Raw genomic sequence first — 26,407 nt, 5'->3', positions numbered from 1 at the left:
CAGATGCTCTTATCCAGAGCGACTTACAGTACTGAGTGCATACTTCTTCGTACTTGTCCCCCGTGGGAATTGAACCCACAACCCTGGTGTTGCAAGCTGAGTCACATGGGACACCACAAACTTTCCCTGTATCTGCCTATATAATTAACATTAAGACCACCTATTGTGAAGTGGAAATTGCATGATCTTTAATTAATATTTTCCAGGCAGTATTGATATGTATTCATTTGTGTTAGAATAAACTATTTGAACTCAGGTCTTTCTTCTAATACTTTGAGCATTTGATTGAACCTACTTGGAGTGTCTGATGGGTGGAAATAGCACTTTTGGAAGTATTATATTGGCTCTATTGCACCGGACAGGCTCAATCAAGCACAGCTAAAGTACTTGAAAGAAAACAAATACTATTTGAACCCAGGTGCGGTGTGCGTGTTTGTGTGTGACTGGTGCCGTCCCTGCAGTGTTTGGTTACCTCAGCTCCCATGGCCCAGGCAGCCAGGATGTGGCGGCAGTAGTTGAGGCTGGCTGACTTCATCTTGGAGTCACAGGATCTGCTGTACTGGGGGACCATATCCATCTCAGGAGAACACTCAAACACCTCCATGTGGTGCACTATGGCCTTGTTACCTGGGTTTACCACTGACTTGTAATGGAAAGAAGACGGGGAGGAAGATGAGGAGGAGGAAGAGGAGGAGGGGGAAAATGCTCTGGTATGGACTCCATTGTGTTGACTTTACTCATTCCTTAGCCCAATTCCAAATCAACTCCTGGCACCTATCCAAAAGATTGGGTGGGGCTACGCAATAAGGTTGGGGAGGGGTATTGTCATATTGATTACACTTATCCACTTATCCAATTTTCTTGAATCTATTCGAATGCCCAGGGGCTAGAGCACTGTTACCTGTTACCACTGATAAATCCACTATTATTGAGAATTTCAATAAGCATTTCTCTACGGCTGGCCATTCTTTCCACCTGGCTACCCCTATCCCGGTCAACAGCCCTGCACTCCCCACAGCAATTCCCCCAAACCTCCCCCACTTCTCCTTCACCCAAATTCAGATAGCTGATGTTCTGAAAGAGCTGCAGAATCTGGACCCCTACAAATCAGCCGGGCGAGACAATCTGGACCCTCTCTTTCTAAAATAATCTGCCGAAATTGTTGCAACCCCTATTACCAGCCTGTTCAACCTCTCTTTCGTATCGTCTGAGATTCCCATAGATTGGAAAGCTGCCACGGTCATCCCCCTCTTCAAAGGGGAGACACTCTAGACCCAAACTGCTACAGACCTATATCTATTCTATCCTGCCTTTCTAAGGTCTTCAAAAGCCAAGTTAACGAACAGATTACCAACCATCTCAAATCCCACCGTACCTTCTCCGCTATGCAATCTGGTTTCAGAGCTGGTCATGGGTGCATCTCAGCCACGCTCAAGGTCCTAAAGATATCATAACCGCCATCGATAAGAGACATTACTGTACAGCCATATTCATCGACCTGGCTAAGGCTTTCAACTCTGTCAATCACAACATTCTTATTGGCAGACTCAACAGCCTTGGTTTCTCAAATGATTGCCTCGCCTGGTTCACCAACTACTTCTCTGATAGAGTTCAGTATGTCAAATTGGAGGGCCTGTTGTCCGGACCTCTGGCAGTCTCTATGGGGGTTCTATGGGGGTGCCACAGGGTTCAATTCTCGGGCCGACTCTCTTCTCTGTATACATCAATGATGTCGCTCTTGCTGCTGGTGATTCTTTGATCCACTCTACGCAGACGACACCATTCTGTATACTTCTGGCCCCTCTTTGGACACTGTGTTAACTAACCTCCAGACGAGCTTCAATGCCAGACAACACTCCTTCCGTGGTCTCCAACTGCTCTTACATGCAAGTAAAACTAAATGCATGCTCTTCAACCGATCGCTGCCCACACCTGCCCGCCCGTCCAGCATCACTACTCTGGACGGTTCTGACTTAGAAAATGTGGACAACTACAAATACCTTGGTGTCTGGTTAGACTGTAAACTCTCCTTCCAGACTCACATTAAACATCTCCAATCCAAAATTAAATCTAGAATCGGCTTCCTATTCCGCAACAAAGCATCCTTCACTCATGCTGCCAAACATACCCTCGTAAAACTGACTATCCTACCGAGCCTCGACTTCGGCGATGTAATTTACAAAATAGCCTCCAACACTCTACTCAACAAATTGGATGCAGTCTACCACAGTGCCATCCGTTTTGTCACCAAAGCCCCATATACTACCCACCACTGCGACCTGTAGGCTCTCATTGGCTGGCTCTCGCTTCATTCTCGTCGCCAAACCCACTGGCTCCAGGTCATCTACAAGTCTCTGCTAGGTAAAGCCCGACCTTATCTCAGCTCACTGGTCACAATAGCAGCACCCACCCGTAGCATGCGCTCCAGCAGGTATATCTCACTGGTCACCCCCAAAGCTAATTATTCCTTTGGCCGCCTCTCCTTCCAGTTCTCTGCTGCCAATGACTGGAACGAACTGCAAAAATTCCTAAAGCTGGAGACTCTTACCTCCCTCACTAGCTTTAAGCACCAGCTGTCAGAGCAGCTCACAGATCACTGCACCTGTACATAGCTCATCTATAAATAGCCCATCCAATCTACATCATCCCCATACTGTATTTATTTATTTATCTTGCTGCTTTGCACCCCAGTATCTCTACTTGCATATTTATCTTCTGCACATTCTACCATTCCAGTGTTTAATTGCTATATTGTAATTTCTTCGCCACCACGGCCTATTTATTGCCTTACCTCTCTTATCCTACCTCATTTGCACATGCTGTCTATAGATTTTTCTACTGTATTATTTTGTATGTTTGTTTATTCCATGTGTAACTCTGTGTTGTTGTATGTGTCTAACTGCTTTGCTTTATCTTGGCCAGGTCGCAGTTGCAAATGAGAACTTGTTCTCAACTAGCTTACCTGGTTAAATAAAGGTGAAATAAAATAAATAAAAATACAGTTGGATTTAGGATTGGGCATCGATGTCCCAGCCATAGAAATATAATTAATAAGAGTAATTCAAATTCTGTGGAATTACTAAAAGTTATTCTAATTATAAGGTTCCATCATGTATAGGACTAGGTTTAGCAGTTTACCAACCATCATGATGTGGTTCTTTGTCCTGTTGGGGGGAAGCTGGAAGATGTGATACCAGTAGGTGGTCTCCTGGGTGGAGATGTTGACGTCGGTGTTCCGGAACTCCAGGGTCTGTATGTCCTGGAGCAGGGAGGGGGACGGGGTGTCAGGGCAGAGCAGGCGGGCTCTCTGCACCCCCGTCTCGATCTGGGACAGTTTGAGCTGCTGGAGCAAGCGGATTGGCCGATCCAACACTCTGTAGATCAGGTGGACAGTGCCCTCCTGCCAATCACAAGCAAGCACAAAGATCAGTCTCTATATTATGCCTATCTTTACCCACTAGTGTTCTTTCTCTCTCTCTCTCTTTATATCTCCCCTCTTTCTTTCTCCCCCTTCTTTCTCTTTATTTTTGTCTCAACCCTTTTCTTTCTCCCCCCTCCTCTCCCTCCCTCCCACCCTCCCAGTACAGAACAGTATAATAATATGTTATCTCTATGTGTTAGCTCTCTGGGGTCACAGGTGCAAAAAATAAATGCTCTTACCACCTGCCACTGATCTGTCTCTCTCTTTCTCTCTCTCTTTCACCTCTATGATGTAGTCTTGTGGGTCGCAGGTGCTGAAGGACCACTTGAACAGCGGGGAGAATCGCTCAGGTGTCTGAGTGGCTGCCATCAGCCGGTAGTCCTGCTGGCTGTCCAGACTCACACAACCCTGACTGTCACTCCACGCATCCTGGAGTAACACAGAGAGTGAGAGAGATGCATACACACACATGCGCACACAAACAAACACACGCACAAGATGATGGTCAGATACTAGGTCCATTTTGTATGTTTCAGCACTGTGGACAGCAGCCCACATGCTGGACAATTGCAATTCAAGAACCCCAGAGAAAAATTTACACAGTGGAAACATCTCATAGCCAAGTAAGTATTTACAAAACATATGTGACATCATTCTGTGGATGCCTAACCCTACGTTCAGGTGAGCAGGCAAGATACATATCCCAGGAGCCAATCGTAACAGGTGAGTCTGTCTCCTCCAATCACGTTGTCCGCATGTAACACGCCCCGAAATAGAACCCTCCACCCAGGACCAGGTTTCTTTTCTTGTATGATGGCTCTGGGATGGGTCCAAGAGTAAAGACTCCAAAAAGAGCCACACATTTAGTAAAAAGCCCAAATGAACCAGGGACGCTCCATGTGTCAGAGTTACTTAGGCTCTGTGCACCTCAGTCTCCATTTTGGAGCGGTTTCATTGTGCTGTTGTGACCACAGTGGTCCCAGGCTTTTAACAGATGTTCGGAGTTCTCTCTCTCTCACCTTCTCATCCCTCACTCTCTCCCCTCATCCGTCCCTGTTGGACCTCCTCCCCGGTACAGGGATCAGAGGGGCCATTCAAGATTTGTTTGGATAGAAGGCGGCAGCTAAGCAGCAGCTCCTCACAGAGAGGCGGGCAGACAGGCCCGGGACGGGTAAAGGTAGAGGCAGGAGGAGTGAAAAGGGATGTATAATGTATGTGTGCTGCCCTGCGATGGTTTAGAATAAACCACCAGATCCACTCACTGAGATAAAGATGGAGAGAGAGAGAGAGGGGGGGGTGGGCTGGCACACCGTTGTGACCTTTCTTTTCCCAACCAAGAGAGGGGGAGGGGTGGAAAGAGTGATGGAGGTGGTCTGGAGGGAGGAGGGAGAGAGGAGTAAGGAGAGAGAGAGGGGAAAGGAGCTGAGAAAGGAGAGGGAGGGAGAGAGAGGGAGGGTGCAGAGAATGATTGAGGTGGTGAGGTGGTCTGGAGTTGAGAAAGAGAGCCATGTCAGCCTGACCGAGCTGTAGATGCACGGACGGTGAAGTGTAAGGGATGAAGGGAGGGATGGGACAAGCGATGGAGGGAGATGGAGGCTGGAAGAAGTGTTGGGTGGGCGAGTGTTTTGTCAGGCTATTGCTATGGAACTCATCGAGCACATATAAGTCGGCTTCTCAGACAGACAGGAGTGCTGGGAAAAGAGGATCCCACATAGACAGATAGTAGGCTGGGATCATTCCTATAATGAGACTCCTGTCCTCACGTGGAAAGTGAGAGACGTTCTTTTGAGAGCATTGCAAAATGTAGCTGATATGAAATGTTTATTTTGAGGAAATCTGATTTTCTCCATGTTCATATCTGATGAGTCACAAGATATATAGCTAACATTTGGATGATCATATGTTTGTAACAGTTTATTAAGTATACAGTATTTCAGGTCATTTGTTTTCACACTTGGTATCTTCATGTTTCAACATTCAACATATTTTCTTTGTCCATATGCATCTATCTAATCTTGTGAAAAATTCCCCACTTTAGGATGATTATGATGAAGGCACATCCTGCCTGACTCTCTACCATCAGAATGAACCAGCTACAATATGGCAGATTTGCTTTTTCCTTGTTCAAGCTTGTACTTGGGGCAGCTTTGCCTCGTGGGCAGAAACAAATGGGATGGGTTATGTTTAGGCAAGTTATCCCAATTGGTTAAGGTTAGAGCTGTTTGTCACATTTGTTCTGCCCTCGGGGCAGAGCTGAACTCAGAACACGATTGACCTTATGCCGCCTATGCAGAAATCAAACCCGTAACCTTAGTCAGCATCACACTCTCTACCTACCAGAAACCTGGTGAAAAGTAGTGCACCACATAGGAAATAGGGTTTGGGATACAAAGTAGGACTAGTGCCCTTCCTTACCCCAAAGTAGAACTGGTGGCCATCATCCTACAGGACCACTACGTCAGCGTTGGTGAGTTCCCCGCAGTCGGACATCCCCAGGACCAGGCCGTGTTTCATCTCGCTGCCCCGCACCTCCAGGTACAGAGGGGGTAGGAGATGTTCCTGGACAGGTGGAGGTGTCCATGTCCACGGGGGTCAAGGGGCATGTGGTAGGGCAGCAGCAGGGGGGTGGAGGTGGGGGTGGATCCTCCCCAGGAGGGGCTGGTAGCAGGATCTACCTGGTAGGAGGCTACCAGGATCACCACCAGGGTGGTTAATACGGTCAGGTACATCAGAGTCACGTCCTGCAGCCACAGGTCCTTGTCGAGGAGACTCTTAACCTGGGACACACGATATTCTGTATTGGTTGGTCGGTCAGTCGGTTGCTTGGTGAGTTGGTTAGTCGGTCAGTTGGCCGGTGTGTCAGTAGGTTGGTCTGTTTAAGGTAACTCCATCTTCCTCTTCTCTACCTTTATCTCCTCATTCCAAGGATGGTCTGCTTTGTTATACGGACTGTCAGTGCGGAAGTATTCCTCTTCCTCCTGTCGGTCTTCTGTTGTTCTTACACTTTCAGTCCATTACAGGTGTCTGTTTTTTCACAATTTACCATCCTCCACTATACTCTTCATCTCCAGGCGGTGTCTAATGCCAAAGTCTCAAAGTCTTTCACAGTATCCTGTCTTCTTAGTTCCTTTTTCTAAGCAGTCTTTTTCTCTTGATTGAATTTTATCGAAAACTGGGCGCCAACTCTTTTTTTTCCTTCTCTGACCCGTCTCCTCTTGGTTGTTGTTTCTCCTTCGGAATTTGACTGTCTCTGGGACCCGACTCGTCCCTCTCTCTACTCTTAAAAGGCAATCCCATGTGACCTCCGACTCTTTATCTGGCTGAATGACGTTATGTTTGTTGACCAAAATGTGATTTGTTTTCTTTAAGCCCTTCGGGTCAAGCACGATTCTCGACATCTGCCAGTCCGTAATTGATCCTAATAGACCATGGACATTATCAATGGCAATCCAGTTGGACAAACTGAGTTTTATTCCCTATTCAATCTCCCCTGGTTTTGGCCTTGTGGGCCAATTGGAGACATTTGGCTGGATTTTAGGGTTGAAACGCTGTATCAATAAAATCACCTGGGAGCACGAACAGCAGAGTTTTCCTTTTCATTGTTCATGAATTCACCTACAGTATAACTCCATCACCTGCCAAAAGGTATCTGGATGTGCGTATGTTCTTTAGCTTTTGTACAAGTCTGGCACTGAATCTCTGACCTTTAGTCACTGTCTGTCTGATCCCAACATGTACATGGGCCATTGTAGGGCCAGCTAGGAGTTCTTCCTGACCGCATGACTTGACCAGGCAAAACTCTGGGACCTTGTGCCATGACAACTGCTTTGAGATTATGATATCAGGAAATGCAAAATTCTGTTTAGTTTGGTTTTGGTTTTAATTTGTTGTGACATGAAATCATGCCTTTCTCCAGACACTCAATGGTTAACTCCAGTTCGGACATATAAAGTTTGTGTAGGACATGTAAACGCCTCCGATTAAGGCGTTTACATGTCCTAATAATTTGAACGATAGCTTAGAAATCCAGGTGTTTTAATCGGGGTATGCTTACTTCGATTATGACCGTACGCCAATTAAGATAAGCAGAGTAAGGTGTTTACGTGACTAATGCCATATTCTGCCTACTGCCATAATCCGTTTAATAGCAAAACCTTAGTGTGCATGTAAATGTATGAGTACCTTTTAATGAACATGCCAGATGTAGTCCTGGTAGGGGGATAGAGTCATTATTTTCGTCTGGAGTAAGACAAAAAAAGATCTGTAATGAGAATAGAGTGTGTGTGTGTGTGTGTGTGCGTGCGTGCGTGCGAGAGAGATAGAAGTATACACACACATCTAGCTATTTGTCCTAGTTGCTGAAATCTCACCAGGTGTCAGTTTTCTAGGAACAATCACCTTTCACCTGGCTTTGGAGGAAGCTAATTCAAACAGCAGGATGCACAATATCTCTGAGGTAAAACAACATTAACTCCACTATTGTCCTGCTTTTCTGTGTGTGTGTGTCTCTCTCTCTCAGGTAACACACCATTAACCCCAACAATTGTCCTGCCCATTCCTCCAGGGTTGAAGGAAGCAACAATCAGAACGCTATCAAATGTGTTTTTCTAAATCAAGAAACACGGACACCTTCTTGTTTGCTGAAAAGGTTAGCCTTAGCCCCCACGGCCATCAGGGTTTGAAGGTGAGTGTGTGAGCAAGGGAGGGATGAAGGACGGAGGGAGGAATGGAGGCAGGGGGAGGTTATGAGTGGAGCTGAGAGCCACACACACACACAGCTAGAGAGGCAGCATGAGTAATGTAATGAGGGCCGGAGCCCCGGAGGCCAGGGTCTGCTGGGATTGATGCCCTCTCACTCTGTGAGACGTGACAAGACACCAGGCACACACACACGCCCACTGTATTGACTGTCTGACACTGTATTGATTCTCTGAATCCCTGACTGATGCAGCTGCAAGACAAAATGCATGCCACAGAGGGGGGGGGGGGGGGGGGAGGAGGAGGAGGAGGAGGAGGAGGAGGAGGAGGAGGAGGAGAAGGAGAAGAGAGAGAGGAGAGAGAGAGAGAGAGAGAGAGAGAGAGAGAGAGAGAGAGAGAGAGAGAGAGAGAGAGAGAGAGAGAGAGAGAGAGAGAGAGAGAGAGAGAGAGAGAGAGAGAGAGAGAGAGAGAGAGAGAGAGAGAGAGAGAGAGAGAGAGAGAGAGAGAGAGAGAGAGAGAGAGAGAGAGAGAGAGAGAGAGAGAGAGAGAGAGAGAGAGAGAGAGAGAGAGAGAGAGAGAGAGAGAGAGATCCTACCTACCAGCTGAAATACCACAGTGAGAAAAGGGCAACCAGTGAAGAACTATTGTACTATTTGCACATCGTTACAACACTGTATATAGACATTTTAAATGTCTTTATTATTTTGGAACTTCAGTCAGTATAATGTTTACTGTTAATTTATATTGTTTATTTCACTCTTGTTTATTATCCACTTCACTTGCTTTGGCGAGAGAGAGACGCTCCCTGGTACAAGCCAGTCACTCCTGGAACATCCCAGCATACTGTTCTCTTTTCAGACAGGACTGCATAGGAGAGGATAAAGCAGGACATGACAGATCAGCACAGGATGGGACAGGACACTTCCTTACCGGTCTGGACATGGGTATCAGGATAAGGTAAGACCCAGATGCAGACCATGTTGAAGTAACAATGTTAATTACAGCAACAGAGGCAACGGTGCAGGACGGCAGGCAGGCTCAGGTCAGGCAGAGGTCGGAAAACCAGATAGAGGCAAAGGTACAGGACGGCAGGCAGAGTGGTCAGGCGGGCGAGTTCAGGGTCAAGACAGGCAAGGGTAAAAAACCAGGAGGGTGGGAAAAGACAGGAGCTGACAGGAAAAACGCTGGTAAGCTTGACAAACAAGACGAACTGGCAACGGACAAACAGAGAACACAGGTATAAATACACAGGAGATAATGGGAAAGATGGGCGACACCTGGAGGGGGGTGGAGACAATCACAAAGATAGGTGAAACAGATCAGGGCGTGACAATGGGACAGTAGAATAATATAGAATAACACAGTATATATTAGGAACTAAAGTCGAATATAGTTCAGTACAGAATAGATACATTTTTTGCCATATTGTAGCATGAATTATAAACAGTATATGTGGCTGTAGTAAGAAACACTATGTCACACTCACAGTGCAATATAGAGATATTGACCTCATGTGACTGCCAGCTGTGAATCTGCTCCCTCATTGGGCAACGTGTAGGGGGCCTGGGACCATGGAGGTTAACAATTACCATAGGCGGTGTCCCAAATGGCACTCTATTCCCTACACTATGTAGTGCACTACTTTAGACCTATATACCCGATAGGCCCTGGTCAAAAGTAGTGCACTGCATAGGGAATAGGGTGCCATTTGGGACACACTCACACATACATAGAGGTTAATTAACATCCAGTACCATAAAGCAGTCCTAGAGGGGCCTGTGGGTTGTCTGTGTGGAAGGGCGAACTGGAGTAATAGAACAGAGCAGAATAAAATAACCTCCCTTCTGTCTCCCTCCATCTATGAATAATACAGAGCCTTGTCACTACAACACAGCCCAATCTCAGCCTCCCTCCTGTAATATTTGGAAGTTGAATAATTAATGCAATAAAACTTTCTTCCCTCTGAGATGAGCTCTGGGGGTGAGGAAGTGAGGTGAGATGGTCTGTGATCGTAATCTAATTCATGTTTTCTACCAGACACTGTCTCATTTGCTTTTTCCATATTTGTCCCGATCCTTCTTTGCTATCCAAATCGTCTCATTTTGTTGTACAGTATGTCTATATAGGGAAAGCTGATACCTAGTCAGCTGCACAACTGAATGCATTCAACCAAAATGTGTCTTCCACATTTAACCCAACCCCTCTGAATCAGAGAGATGTGGGGGGCTGCCTTAATTGACATCCACGGAACAGTTGTTGTTAGGCATTAACAGCCTTGCTCAAGGGCAGAACTGCAGATTTTTCCACCTTGCTGGCTCAGGGATTCGAACCAGCGACCTTTTGGTTACTGGCCCAATGCGCTTAACCACTAAAATACCCGCCGCCCCATATAAGTAGCCAAAATCTAAAGCAATTCTAATTACTGTAAACAGATTTGTGGGGCGAAGAGATTTTAGAGAATCCATGCATCTTTTACAAATGCATATTCCTGTCTTTCAATGAAAACTCCTATTTTTGTGATCAATATTTGATTCAATTGAAATGATCAGGGAATACAGACAGTAAGGAATTAGACAGCAATATCTTAAACCCCTCTCTACCTCCCCCCAACTTCACGTCACCAACCATCCTTTCTACAAATGGCGTTCCTAACTACCTGCTTCCCAGTGGGGCTCAGCACCAGCCTAATGGACATTTTACGGTCTTTCAACGTTAAACTTTGTAATAGGTTATGTACATTTGATCTGCCATCTCAGCAGTACCCAGCCATACCCTAGCTACCCAGTGGGGCTCAGCACCCGCTAAGTAGCCCAGTCACTGATCATTACCATTCTGGCTGAAACTCCTGAAGCAGCCAGGACCACCAGATGGACCACTGCTTGTTTTGGCCCCCAGACACGTTCGTTGGTTAGGCTGGATGTGTTCTTTGTGTTCCAGTCTGCTCTCTCTGTTTCCACTCTTCTGCTCTAGCTCAGCTCTTTCTGTATGGGTTCTCCCTCTCCTCTCCTCTCTCTCTCTCTCTCTCTCTCTCTCTCTCTCTCTCTCTCTCTCTCTCTCTCTCTCTCTCTCTTTCTCTTTCTCTTTGCTCTTTGCTCTTCAGTTACACTTTATAATAACTGTCATGAATAAGCCATTATAAATGCTTATAAGTATATATACATGTTTTATGCATGATTATAAATGTTGTAGGCTATAATTCATTATGAATTGTAAGGCTTATGACGCTCATAAATGCGTGTAGCTGCTGTCCATGGTGCTGAAACATACAAACTTCAATCAGTTGTGTGTGTGTCACATGTTGATGGGGCTGCTGTGAGAAATGTCAGAAATATAGAAACAGACTATGTTAATACCTACCAAAGTGTACAGAAACTTGCCGTGCGAGTAGCCTAGTCTTAGCCTGGTTGCCGGTCTGTTTAGCTAACATTCCACTCCTTGTACTCCATGTCATGTGCCAAAGGTAACAGACTGGCAACCAGGCTAGTCTAGCCTATTTAAATTGCAGTGATTCATAACCGCTTCATGAAAAGTGGGCAATTAAACTGATGAATAGATCTTCTTATATAGTCGTCCTATCGAAGATGAGAATGACAGAAGAGGTGGCGAATCTAACTCTCACCACGTCGACATCTTTCCGAAGGCTGAATCTCAAGAGTCGATTTCTTAATTACTCAACTTGCCACAGTCTTACCATTTCCATACTCTAAATGGGCATTTGGGCATAGGAGAACCGCTGATTTAACGACTACTGCTCTATGATCATCCGCGGTTTACCGGATTCAGCAGTGAGATTTCGTGTTTCGTGTGTTTGTTCTGTCTCCATCTCAACGCCTTCGATTGGAGCACCCCCAACGCCGATCATTTTAATGCCTACTAATTTTAATTTGGTCTGCGAGCGCAAGAAAATAGGCTACAAAGCCAGGCTACAACGCGCAGTACACGACAATCCAAAATTACTGAGCGACTACCCCGCAGAAGAATCTGACCGAGTGTCAGCAATACGGGCTACAGTAGCTGGCTGCCTGGATTTACCAACTGCAGCCACAAGCGTCCGTGACCATATTACCAGTTGAGCCAAGACTTGTAGGGGGAAAATAACAGATTCACATCCTTGACTGTTATTTCTCAAAGAAGCCCTGAAGACTGGAAATCTGACCCCTTTTAATGGTGAATAACTGCTTCGTAATATGGAGCTGTCGTGTTTTCCCCACATGACCGTTAGACTTGCTGTCCTTATATGCGGTATCGGTGTAGGGACCGTATTTTGAAGATACCAGGCAGTCACAATAGCCTACAACCTATCAAACTTAATCCAAGTGGACGCTGATGGTGCATGACTGCCTTATAAAAACACATTTGGTCGACTCTTTTGATGTAGGTTATTTTGAGATTAGCATAAGCAGCTTTGGAGACGTTTAGATTTATTTTTTTTGCGTTACATATGCATTGAAAGGAGCCTGGAATTGGCTTTAGGACTTTTCTATCGCCAAATGAAGGAGGATATCGGAATGAGAGGAGAGCTACACAAGCAAAACAAATAAACAACGTGAAAATAACTAAAAGGACAACAGCGATTTAAACGTGGTAGCTCGTGTGGACTCTTGAGTTTTTATTTCGTTGTGATTTTTGGTAGACATTGTGAACTCACCTTTTACTTCTTAAATCCTTTCCATAGTTCGTATGACATAGTTCTTCATGTAACGGTTTTGTGGACTGGTCACTTTGCTGAAAGGAAAGAGGTCACCATAACTGTTTTGGTTCCACTGAAGCAGTGGCAAGAAGCTAATCAGTATCACGCGAGGCTGCCCCGCGACCATTCGGGGTTTCATGTGCCAGCCTCACTGATGGTCGGAATAGAGCTCTCACGAGCCATCAACAACTCAGATGCGACCCGGTGCATTTCAAATATCTGCAAAGGTAAGGTGTTAGCCTAACCATAGCTCCAGCAGCATGCTTTTGCCTAGAACGTGTGTCCAGATTGTTTCCTCCTGAAGTAGATGTTGTTAGTCGTATACTTTCTCGACATTAGCATGACTAAACTTTATCTTTCTCGAATCAAGCTAAAAATGCAGTGTAGTTTTGTGTTATTGGATGACGCTATAATCAGGTGTACCCATGCTTTGTTGTTCTTTGGGTTGACATTTAGAGTAATTGTTGGCTATTGATTATCTCCCGAAGGCACTGTTGTTACACATTTCATAAAACGAATCATGCCACAGGCCTACGATCAAACAATCACAACTTGGAATAATTGAAGTCTTGGGTTTTCGAGTTTCCTCTCTCTACAGAAGCATTTAGGCTGCTGTCCATGGTGCTGAAGTGCACAAACTTGAATCTAGCGTATAGCTCCCTACTCTCTGTGTGTGTGTGTGTGTGTGTGTGACACGCTAGTTAAGCAGGGAGAGTTCAGAGTTTAAACGGTTTTGCAGAATGTACCCAACTGTTTAGGGCTGGCTACTGACAAAACTTAAGTAGTATGATCAAACCAGACTCAAATGTCCTCCTCCTCCTTGTGTGCTTGTCTCTGTCTCACTGCTGCTCTCCTCTCCATAAAATAGTCTGTATCTGATGCTGCGTTATGATGCAGCCCTTATGTGACAGTGGAACCGCCTGCAGAGAGGTCTGCATGGTCATTGGTCACCATGATGCTAACACAAGTCTACAGCAGGCAGGGGAGGAAGGCTATGGAGACAAGACTACAGCAAGCTGGGCTAGGGAAGCCATAGACAAGAGAGTGGCTGGAATGGACGTTCCCATTGTATTTCTATGTTGGAAGCAGGGTCTGTGCCAGCATGGACACCATGCTAAAGCAGGCATGGGGCCTAAAGCTGTGGAGGCCATAGAAATAATATCACTAGAACTGACATTCCCTAACAAGTTGACGTTCAGTGATGCTTGGACTGGCTTCTATAATGGTGACAGGCCGGGCCTGCACCAGCAGGGTTTCCATGTTACATCAGGCAGGGGAAGTCTGATGAAGGTTATGGAGGCAGTGTCTGCATTATACCTTGAACCCAGAACCTTGTTGAGTGTATGTGTGTAACAGTCTGTCATGAGAGCCCCAGCATGGTCACAATGTCTGTGAAGGACAGCAGGCAGGGGGCGATTAGGCCGGGTCTGCAACAGTCACCAGCAGTGATGTCATATGTCATCCCTGATGCTGTGTCTCTCTGAGAGGAGAGGGAGGAGGGGCGGAATCTGTTATCCCCAGTGGTGACTCGTTCTGTGACCCTTCCAACACTCTTGGCCCCCTGGAAACACAGCAATGAGTGACTGTTTTCCTGCCTCACTGCCTCCCTGCCTGCCTGTCTCCCTTTCTCCCTTGCTCCCTGCCTGCCTATGTCCCTGCCTGCCTCCCTCCCTGCCTGCCTGCCTGTCTCCCTTGCTCCCTGCCTGCCTATGTCCCTGCCTGCCTATGTCCCTGCCTGCCTATGTCCCTGCCTGCCTATGTCCCTGCCTGCCTATGTCCCTCACTGCCTGCTTCCCTCACTGCCTGCCTGCCCCCCTCCATCCATCCCTCCCTCCCTCCTTGCCTGCCTGCCTTCTGGTCTCGTACTCCCTTACTACTGATTGGGAAGGCTGACTGAATTGGGGGAAGGGCATATTCTCAATGATAATGTTAAACAGTTCCCCTCTTCCCTGTCCCTATTGTCTCCATCTCCCATCCCCCTCATATAGTGACACCTTTACACATTGCGCACACACACTAATGGACAGAGCCGTCTTCATCGCAAGAGTGATTGCGATAAATACAAGCCCATTCCAAAGGGTCATCCCAGCAAGGGGGGGGGGGGGGAGAAGCAGCAGCAGGAGGAGGAGGACACTGAGGAAGAAATGACTAGACTAATAACACGTGTAATGCCCCTGTCTTATACTCAGAACATTTGTTTCAGATGTAAGTGGTATATTTTAAAACTCTAGACTAATAACACGTGTAATGCCCCTGTCTTATACTCAGAACATTTGTTTCAGATGTAAGTGGTATATTTTAAAACTCTAGACTAATAACACGTGTAATGCCCCTGTCTTATACTCAGAACATTTGTTTCAGATGTAAGTGGTATATTTTAAAACTCTAGACTAATAACACGTGTAATGCCCCTGTCTTATACTCAGAACATTTGATTTTGCGTTCATTGGAGTTAAACACATCTTTCACCCCTGAGTCATTCATGCAAAATCAAAGTTTTCCTGCGAAATACCATGAGAAATGTTTTTTTAGTCACCAATACATCAGATACACCATTTAGTCATTTTAACTAACCATTTATTATAACAGCAAAAAAAATGCATTTTGATGTGTTGATTAGAAGGAATAGTAGATGAGAAATAATATCCATACAGTATTTGGACATGACATGCAGAATTTGTTTTTGCAAACCATATTTTTCATTGACAAGTATGTCAGTCTTACAGTTTCATTATCCTTATACCAGCGGTTCCCAAACTAGGGGTTGCGACCCCCGTGTGGGGTAGCCTGATATGAAAATGGGGTCGCGGGAGAATTTCAAAAAGCCTGGTGAAAAAGAATCTATACAGATTTTTTTTTTTCATTTGATACAAAAACGATATTAGAATATTTTATTTATCTCAAAATCATTGTAATGTGGTTAACCTGAAAAATCGATAAAATTCAAACAATGAGAGGGCGCCCTTAGATCGTGGGAAAAGGCTGCACTTGACCGTTGCATTTGAGTCAAGGTGAATGGCTAGGCCTGCTATGCGTCTGCAAAATACACCGACCGCACACTATAGGCTAGTGGGTTAGAATGGTGGGCTTATGGGGCTCCATATGTGCAATGATATACAGAGAGCAGCTGGCAGCAAAAGAGCTGAGCGCAGAACTCAGAGATATACTGCAGCAGGTAACTTCGATTTAAAATCAAATCACATCCAGTACGCGCACGCCTGTTCGCATTACCGTGTGGAGATATGGAACAATTTACTATTTCACACCGAGGCTTGGTGGTTATCAATGTGGGGAATGTCGGAAAGATTTTTCTAATTGACGGAGGAATTGTTGTCATTCGCAATGAATGTAAAAAAAAAAAAGACGTTAACTTTCTGTGTGAGGAAAATAAAATGTGTCTCCTTGCCTACGTAACAGATATAGGCTATTTGGAAAACTGAACAAACTGAACACAAACGTGCAGGGGAACTACAAAAACATTCTACTGATGAGTGGGTTCAGAGGAAAGTAGCACACGCACGAAGAAACACACACACACACACACACACACACACACACACACACACACACACACACACACACACACACACACACACACACACACACACACAGTCTCCCAGCAGCAGCCATCATCCTCCCAGCATGCTACACATGTCCCCTCTCTCCTCTCGCCCCCCCACGTCCTCCCCCCTCCTCCTCCGGCCCCTCCTCGACTACCATCATCATGTAGCCCTGGCCTCAGCCCTCAGCTTCAGTCAGAGGGTGCTTAGAGACCTGGTTGCCATGCCTCCTCCAGCAGGGCTATGACCGAACAACATGAAAGGCTGCATCTGAAATGGCACCCTATTCCAATACAGTGCATTACTTTTGACTGGGCTCTGGTCCAAGGTTGTGCACTATAGAATAGGGTGCCATTTTGGACGACATCAAAGTCTCCACATTAGACTCACCAGCCTCTAAAGAAAGGGCCTGCGGAAATGAATTCAATGGATATCAAGGCACTGGGATGTAATGTTCCCCAGTCTGTGTTATAACCCAGAATGTCACATGCTCTGTGACATGTTCTTCATACAGGACGAAGTACATACAGGATCTTTCGCAAGTCATTTCTTGGATGGTTCTTCAATATTGTGGCCCGTTTATTAGGTACACAGAATGTTAGAATGGGCAAAACGAGTGACCTCAGTGACTTTGAGCGTGGTATGATCGTATGGTAATTTAGCAGACACTTTTATCCAAAGCGACTTACAGAAATGTCGGTTAACTGTGACACACGCAAAATATTCAGGATATGGCACACGTAAGAATCAAACAAACAACCTTGTTGTCACCAGCATCATATGTTCTTTGCACAGTAGGCAGACGGGATACATCTCAACTCCTTTCTTGGATGGCTGTTGGATGACTCCTGGAGGATTAAAATGTATCTTTTGTTAGGATGTCCTGGCTTAACGGGAGCAATTTGAATGTGCATGTTGTTGTTGAATGTATGGAGAAAGACACAGCAGGTTACAACAGTGCATCTGTGTGTCAGAACATAGTGGTTAAGTCCATATCAGACACTTCTCCTAGCGATGTTTCAATGCACAGCCGCTGACTGTACACGCTTGCCATACAGAAGCCACTCTGTAAAGAGGAAGAGGGAGAGGAGACAAAAAATAAACACAGCGTGTGCTGACAAAGGGGCTTTTTATTTCATTCTGGTAAACAGAAGTTAGAGGAGACAGCTTTTCCAGTAAAATAGAAAGCAGAGCTTGGGGGTTAACCTTCAGCTTCTAATAAATGACCTCTGTTGATATTCACCCAGCCAACAGTCTCAACCTTTTTGTGTTACTGTAACCCAGGCCCCGGTTACATGTTGTTCTGCCCAGAGAGTACCTCCTCATGTGCAACTGGCCATTATAGGCCAAGGCCGCGTCCATAGTGGCACCCTGCGCACTACTTTTGGCTAGGGCCTATAGGGATCAGGGCCTAATTTCCCAGTTGCATGTAACTTAAAGACATTATCCTGTACTTTGGCGACTAGTAAGTGTTTTCTAAACCTCCCACTTTGGGCTGGATGTGTAGTTCTATGAGCAGAATTACTGTCTTACCTCAATTAGCCAAGAAATCCCTAGTTTGAAAGCAACTGTTTTCTAGCTGTGTGGCACCATTTTCTTGACATTTACCCCCCCCCCCCCCCCCCATGTGGGCCAGTCAACTAGCAATTAGAGTTTCAGCCAATGAGCTTCAGCCCCTCTGCATTTGAGTGACAGATAGCATGAGGCACACACAGCAGAGAGAGCGAGAGCAATAATATGATGCCCACATCTGCACATTTGTGACTTAGTATGCCATTTTCTGGGACAAATATTGACTAAAAAGTATACAAAAGTACCAGAGAGAACTTTTGAAGTGTTTCCCAAACAAGAATCACGTAGCGAGAACGTTCGCTAAGTGGGTCATTGGATACTGATCGGATAAAAAGAAAAGCAGCGCTGCTCTCGGATCAGCTTTCTCCATTCAAAACGTACTTTAACATTAGAATTATTCCACAATACTGATGACGGATCAGCTCCTGACCTAGAGAGAAATGACCACCTATGGCTGTAAATAGGCTATTGAGGCAGCTTGTTGTGCTTCCCCAATAATAATGCACTAAATAACAGATTGGGCACATCACTGTGCACATGTTTTAAAACATCATGAAACCGATTGAGGCAAAAACGAAAGACAGTAGTGTAGTTACAAAAACTAAATTGATTCAACACGACATTTATTTCAATAGGATTGAAATAGCCTATGTAGGCCCATTTTAGCCAATATTTTCATGCCATCATCTCAGTTTTCATTTTATCTTTCACTTGTTGTAACAATTGCCAATACTTTGGCAACTTTGTATTTGTAGTCAAATTCGTTCTGAAGATATTGGTAGTCACAGTCAGACAGATAGCATAAACATATTGATTCTATGTTTAGCTGAGATCTTCTGTGAATAAAGTGATGAGGAAGGGCAAAAAAAGCATCTAACGATGCGCTTTGGCTGCTCTATGAGTGGTCTGGATCAATCATAGACGTGCGAAGGTTAAAAGAGCCACGTTACTAACGAAGGCTCAGGGAAACACCTCAGTTCTAACGGTGGTCTTAATGCTACGAAGGCTTTGGGAATCGAGACCCAGGTCAAAAATAGTGCACTATATAGGGAATAGGGTGCCATTTAAAAAAAAAAAAAAGTATTTCACCTTTATTTTATCAGGGAGTCATACTGAGACCAAGGTCTCTTTTAAAGATGAACCCTGAATTACATAAATGACAGAAAATACACACATCAAACTATAAATACAAAATGCAAGCCGAAAGAAAAACAAGGACATAAAAACAAACACATTAATCAGTATTAAGGTCCTCAATCAGCCTTCTGAATTGCCCTAGAGGGACCAGAACATCAAATGAAAGAACATTTTGAAGATTGTTCCACAAGTAAGGTGCATAAAAACTAAAAGCTGATTTACTCAACTCAGTAGAGACCAAAGGAATTTCTAGAGTTAGCCGTCCCTGAGACCGGGTGTGGTAACTCTTATGTCTAAAGTTTAGTAACGATGTTAGATACAGTGGGGCTTTTTGTAAAAAGGGCTTTATAAATGAAAACCTAGCAATGTATCAACCTACGTGACATCAAAGTGGGTCAACCAACTTACTGGTAGAGAATGCAGTGATGAGTACTGAAACTGTTGCGCTTAATAAAGCGTTATGATAAACTGCATCTAACAGCTTTAATGAAGCGCCAGCTGCATTCATATAGATGTGCGCCATAGAAACGTTGACTGAATAATCTGCTTTCTTCTATTTAGCAGGAGGCAGGACCTGTTGTTATAGAAGACGCCCATTTTTATTCTTAGCTTCTTAACTAACTCGTCAATATGGTTTTTAAACCCTTTCCTGCAGTCAAATTACCAAATTGCCCTCTATTGGCCTCATGGGTGTAATGTTATTAATATTTTTCATAATTTCTTCATTAATAAACATTATTTCTGAAAACCCACTGAAATTCCGGTGTTTCTATGTTAAACGGTTTTGTTATATTTCAGTTTTCTGTGATGTGTATATAAAGTGTAATATTGGGATGCAAACTAAAATGTTATACATTTCAACTCTGTATCTGACATGGTACAAGTGTCATATTTTTTAAGCCCTTATTAACCATGTGTGTGAGGTGTATACTTTTGTTTCAAAGTAGATTTGTTCAAGACTACTGAGAAACACTCTGTGTGACCCTAATCTGGCCACTGCAGTAAAATGTTATTAAAAACCAGCTTTTCATCTATCCAAGTGCCCAGATATTTGTAAGCAGGGACACGATCAATATAGACATATAAAGTACATATTCTTAAATCATCAGAGTTATTTTCATGCGCTCTAGAGAACAACATATACTTCATTTTACCTGCGTTCAATACTAATTTCAGGTCAATAAAGTTTTTCTGTAATACAATGAAGGCAGACTGTAGTTCAGATAGTCTGCTCAACCGTGAGGGCAATAGCATACGCAACAGTATCATCGGCATACAAGTGCAGGTTACAATTTTTTTACAGACACGTCAATATTGTTCATGTAAAAAGTATAGGACCTGGAATCGAGCCCTGTGGGACACCTTTCATAATATACAGGAAACCTGATTTGACGCCATCAGTAGATATGCATTGAGTTCTATCTGTCAAGTCATCGTTAAGACAGTTACATGCAGCCTGGTCTAGGCCAATTGAGGAAAGCCTCTGAATTAGCAACGAGTGATCAACAGTATTGAAAGCCTTTGACAGGTCAATGAAGAGGGCAGCACAATGTTGCCTTTTATCTATACAGTTAACCACACAATTTATAATAATAATTTGGTTCGCAGCCCTTCTCTTATGCGTCTTCCCCACTTTGTACACTGTGAATAGGCCAGGTTAGGCTGACTGCTTTGCTCACGTTAAGTTTCACTTTCCTTTGAGCTGCTCTCGAGATCAGGCTGGTTTGATCAGGCTGGTTTAACAAGGCTTAGTCCATTTATCCTCAGGGGTACTAGCATAGATATAGAACACTAGATAGGCTGATATTATATAGCACCTATATATGGTCTGTGGGTACTAGTACCCCATGTTTAGAACCAACAATGATGTATAGCAGTGAATAATCAACACTAACAAGACAGTGAAGTTTCACACCGCACAGACCAATTCTTTAAAGGTTCACGGGCGATTAGATCATTGAATTCCAGACATGGCGTAATCCTGCATGGTGTACGTTCTTTACACAGATATTCACTATACAACAACAGCCGTGTCTGTCTGATGGAGATGGTGATCGATAGTGTTCTTTTGTAATGTTCTCATTTTAGTACAGATCATGTGATTCAATGCAATGTGGTATTCTGGGTATGGTATTGTATATGTGACGGATGACACTTTGGAAAGCTGAGCTCTTCTTATGGAGTGTCTGTCTGTGTGCTTGCCAGGATCTTTACGTTGACATTAAGCTGTCTGCCTTCTAGGCAAAGTGTGTGTGGTGTGTGTGTGTGTGCGGGGGGGTCCGTCTGTCTGCTGACAATGTGCTACTTACTGTTCGATCTTCCCCTCCTGCTCGAAGAGAAAGGCCTTAGCCCACTGTTGGGGTCATTTGGAAGTGAAGACTAGCTAACAAGGTTATCATGATGTAACATGGGTCTTGGATCTTTTCTCAGAAACCTACCCACTCATGTCATCTTTGTTGCCTGCCTCTTGTGTATTATAAGGTTTGGCTGGGTACAGGTACTGTAGGTCTGTGGGTGTCTGTGTGCATGCTTCTATGTCTCTGTTTTACAATATGTATGTGTATTTGTGCATCTAAATGTCTGTTGTCTGTCTGTACAAACCCAGTTCCTACTCTGCCTGGGGTATCAACTAACCTGACCCCGCCCTCCAAGCTGAAACCAACCAATAACCATCAGTCTCTCTGATTGGGTCTGATTTGATTGGTCCTGTGTTAAGACGAAAAAGATTGAGGGAAAATCATTAGGATTCTCTGATTGTATGGCATCGGGGAGCTAGTGTAATTTAATTGTTTTTAATTTTCCTGAGACTCCTGAGAATAAAAAAACCCAAGGTGAATTAAATTTGTTCCATGGCAGTGAGTTATTATATTCTCAGCGTTCTGGTCCAGGAGTGGCATGGCTGTTTGTAAGATGTGTTAGAGAGAGACAGACAGAGAGCTCAGTTGACAGTATTGTTGATGGAAGTAGACACACACACACGTAATGTAATGCTAGACTGAAAGCTTGTTTGCATAGTTATGATATCCAGGCCCTGTTGCTTGCCTCTTGGAGGTGTTTTTCCAATAGTGTCTCTTCATAATCCCTCCAACTACAGTCATTATATCCAGTATGAGGCTGCTAGATATGATTAGAAGAATTCCTTGTGGCCACTGCTGATGATTCTAGTCATATTATACTGTTGATGATTCTAGTCATATTATACTGTTGATGATTCTAGTCATATTATACTGTTGACGATTCTAGTCATATTATACTGTTGGTGATTCTAATCATATTATACTGTTGATGATTATAGTCTTCTTATTATACTGTTGATGATTCTAGTCATATTATACTGTTGATGATTCTACTGTCATTATACTGTTGATGATTGTAGTCATATTATACTGTTGATGATTCTAGTCTCCTTATTATACTGTTGATGATTCTAGTCTTCATATTATATAAACTGATGATTCTAGTCGTCATGTTATACTGTTGATGATTCTAGTCTTCATATTATATAAACTGTTGATGATTCTAGATTCCATTCTAATATAGAGCTGTTAGTTATAGCGTTATTATGGCATTGTAATTATCAGTTTATAGTGAAAATGCATGTGTCCGATCCTAATCCTATGTCTCTTGCATCATATGAAATAAATGGCCTCAATATACACTACCGTTCAAAAGTTTGGGGTCACTTAGAAATGTCCTGGTTTTTGAAAGAAAAGCACATTTTCTCTCCATTTAAAATAACATCAAATTGATCAGAAATACAGTGTAGACATTGTTAATGTTGTAAATGACTATTGTAGCTGGAAACGGCAGATTTTTTATGGAATATCTACATAGGCGTACAGAGGCCAATTATCAGCAACCATCACTCCTGTGTTCCAATGGCACGTTGTGTTAGCTAATCCAAGTTTATCATTTTCAAAGGCTAAATAGTACCCGCAAAACACCAGTCTCAACATCAACAGTGAAGAGGCGACTCCTGGATGCTGGCCTTCTAGGCAGAGTTGTAAAGAAAAAGCCATATCTCAGACTGCCCCAAGATGGGCAAAAGAACACAGACACTGGACAGAGGAACTCTGCCTAGAAGGCCAGCATCCCGGAGTCGCCTCTTCACTGTTGATGTTGAGACTGGTGTTTTGCGGGTACTATTTAATGAAGCTGCCAGTTGAGGACGTGTGAGGCGTCTGTTTCTCAAACTAGACACTCTAATGTACTTGTCCTCTTGCTCAGTTGTGCACCGGGGCCTCCCACTCCTCTTTCTATTCTGGTTAGAGCCAGTTTTCGCTGTCCTGTGAACGGAGTAGTACGAAGCGTTGTATGAGACCTTCAGTTTCTTGGCAATTTCTCGCATGGAATAGCCTTCATTTCTCAGAACAAGAATAGACTGACAAGTTTCAGAATAAGGTACTTTGTTTCTGGCCATTTTGAGCCTGTAATCGAACCCACAAATACTGATGCTCCAGATACTCAACTAGTCTAAGGCCAGTTGTATTGCATCTTTAAGCAGGACAACAGTTTTCAGCTGTGCTAACTTAATTTCCAAAGGGTTTTCTAATGATCAATTAGCCTTTGAAAATGATAAACTTGGATTAGCTAACACAACGTGCCATTGGAACACAGGAGTGATGGTTGCTGATAATGGGCGTCTGTACGCCTATCTAGATATTCCATAAAGAATCTGCCGTTTCTAGCTTCAATAGTCATGTACAACATTAACAATGTCTACACTGTATTTCTGATCAATTTGATGTCATTTTAATGGACACATTCTTTTGCTTTTCTTTCAAAAACAAGGGCATTTCTAAGTGACCCCAAACTTTTGAACGGTAGTGTATGAGGTCTTCTTGGTTTTAGATGGAAACTCCTCTGCTCGAAGTTTAATTAGTGCTAGGCACTGTAAATAGATAACCTTTGGACTCTGCTCACAATTTGCTCTCTATTCATTTTTCCATCAATCGTCTTCCGTCCTGGAGGCATACACAATGTGGGAACACAATTTGCTCCAGGTCAGGACAAAGCTTTGGTCAGCTGTGTCTGATGTCTGATCTATTTCCTGTTTTATCTGTGTGTTCCTTCAGCTGAGTTATTCACCATGTAGTCGTGTGGTGCCAGACATCACACCATAGATTGGTTGGTGGTAGCTAGATGGTGACCATTGTCAGTTGTGTGTTTGAGCTGTACGTGTCTGCCTCTCAGTCAGTGTTTCTTACTGTGTGTCATCTTGGAACAATGCTGATGAATCACAAGATCACAAAACTGCAATTCAGGCTTAATTGAATTGCCTGTCTCAATTATGTGTGAATTGGTGTGTAACTTCTTGGCCCTGTCTTTCACACAAACACTAACTAGGTGCATCACAGCACTATGGAATGCGTGGGTTGTAACGACTCGCCTCAGCCTCTCAACACCAGAAGCCAAGGGTGCATGTTAATATGCTGTTGCCATGACTACAGGCTGACATTTTGTGCTCCAAGGGGTGTGAACTGATGTGTCTGTTATAGTAAGGATGTCATGTTGACCTGTCAGAGGGCAAGGTTGGGGACGGTTGAATGGGCATAGCATAATCCATAATCCTGATGTACTGAATGTGTTGGCTTCTCGAGCTGTGTACGTTCTGTATACATAGACTAGCTGGCATATGTCATATAAGACATCATGTCGTATATGTCCCCTGACAGGGGGGCCACAGGCAAAACAAGTTTGTCTTTGTCAAAAGGATTCTCAGATACAGATCTGACTTAAAGGCGTTGCATGGTCAATCTGATGTCGGAATTGGCTGTACACCATTTACTGCGATGCCGCTCTCCGCAAACTTCAGGGCTTTCATACTTCTTGTGCTTAGCGGAGCAGAGCAGAGCTATTGTGAAGGAGGTTGTCAAGGAAGTGAGTTTGTGTTTATACAGGACATCCCGCCCTCATCTACCGTCAACCAATCATGTAAATGCGTAGCTATACGGAGCCATCCGCATTGTTACAACATTTGATTTGGCCTCTGCATGCCTCCGGAGGCTCCGCAATTACGTCACACCCTCCATACGAAGCCTCCGACCACATCTTTGGATCAAGCATAAATTGGCTTTCACAGTAAGTATATGGCTCAGTCTTTTTGGCCCCCTTGGAAGTATAGGGTTGGGTATCCACCATCAGTCTATATTTTACTGAAATAGCTCACACAAAAAAAACATGTATAATGGAAATATATTTGTGCGTTATGTTTTGCCCGGATTTCTTTCTCACCATGTGATATGACCCAGGAAAAACTGTGTGCCATAGTTCTGAGAAATGTTCAGGTGCATTGCAATAATTCATGGTGCGGCACCACCACATAAAAAAATATGGAACTTGATGAACTCCCAAGCCTGTATAACAGTTGGTTTACACTGTCATGGTCAGTTGGGCATATTTTAGCTGTGTCACCGTGTCACTGGCAGCATCATGTTCATCTGGCCCTGTGGTGTCTCTGTCTCTCTGATAAACTCATCCTCCCCCCCTTCTCTCCATCTCACTCATTCGTCACCCCTTGTGTGCCTCATTTGTCCAGTCGCGGTGGGGATTGATGGATCTCTCTCTCTTTTTTCTCTCGGGTGCGCGCTCTCTCTTTCTCTATCTCTCTATTCCGCCACCTGCCTCACCACTGCGCCATGCCTCACAGACGCTGGAGGAGGGAGATGACGGGATGATAGGAGGAAGAAAGAGGGAACTGTTGTGTTCATGTCTTAATCTTTAGCTAGATTTCCATCCAATTTGTGACAGATTTTCATGTAAATATTATAGAATCTGTATAAAAAAATGGACATTTTACCACCAGAGGTGTTTCCATCAGACTAACTTTGTTGCGAATAAAAGTCTGTACAGATATGGGATCTTAATTTGAGACAGTTTGCTACAGCAGGAAAATAATCCTGCAGCAACAGGAAATGCAAAATATTATGTTGAATATAATTAATGGACATTTTTGTAGGGTTTGGCATATTTTTCGTAAGGGAAAAAAGTGCAAATTACAAACTTCAGAAGCTTTTTTCAACCTCAAATTCACTACAAGTTGAACATTTCCTGCATTGCATTGTAGTTTGTTTTTTCAAAGGAACTCAGGCTTTAAACTTACTCTTGAAAGTTGTAATAGTAGAATGCATAAGGTGAGATTTCGAAATTGGGTAATGCATCATCAGTTCCTCTTGTCATGTCAGTCATTGCATACCTTACAGAGCTATTTAGAACTTGTCCGAAATGTCCAGATCAACTAGCCCACGTCAGCTAATGTTTTTTTATTTCGTTTTTTTAGCCCATAGATATTTTAGTAATTTTTTTGTCACTCAAATATTGCATGAATAC

General features: G+C 43.9%; 1 protein-coding gene and 1 pseudogene across 1 annotated transcript in view; one reads left to right on the top strand and one right to left on the bottom strand.

The window, feature by feature from the left end:
* Positions 1 to 296: 296 nt before the first annotated feature.
* LOC106561099 (dopamine beta-hydroxylase-like) lies at positions 297 to 24,902 on the bottom strand (annotated as a pseudogene).
* LOC106561544 (protein FAM163B) overlaps positions 11,529 to 26,407 on the top strand; it is a 37,969-nt gene continuing 23,090 nt past the window's right edge. Inside the window, exon 1 of the mRNA XM_014125622.3 lies at positions 11,529 to 13,036. The gene's annotated coding sequence lies outside the window, so the exon portion shown is untranslated. The remainder of the gene's footprint in view (positions 13,037 to 26,407) is intronic.

This window comes from Salmo salar, chromosome 01 (assembly GCF_965601325.2).
Source record: "Salmo salar chromosome 01, fSalSal1, whole genome shotgun sequence".
In the NCBI taxonomy this organism is placed as follows: Eukaryota; Metazoa; Chordata; class Actinopteri; order Salmoniformes; family Salmonidae; genus Salmo; species Salmo salar.
This window is presented reverse-complemented; position numbering and strand designations above follow the sequence as displayed.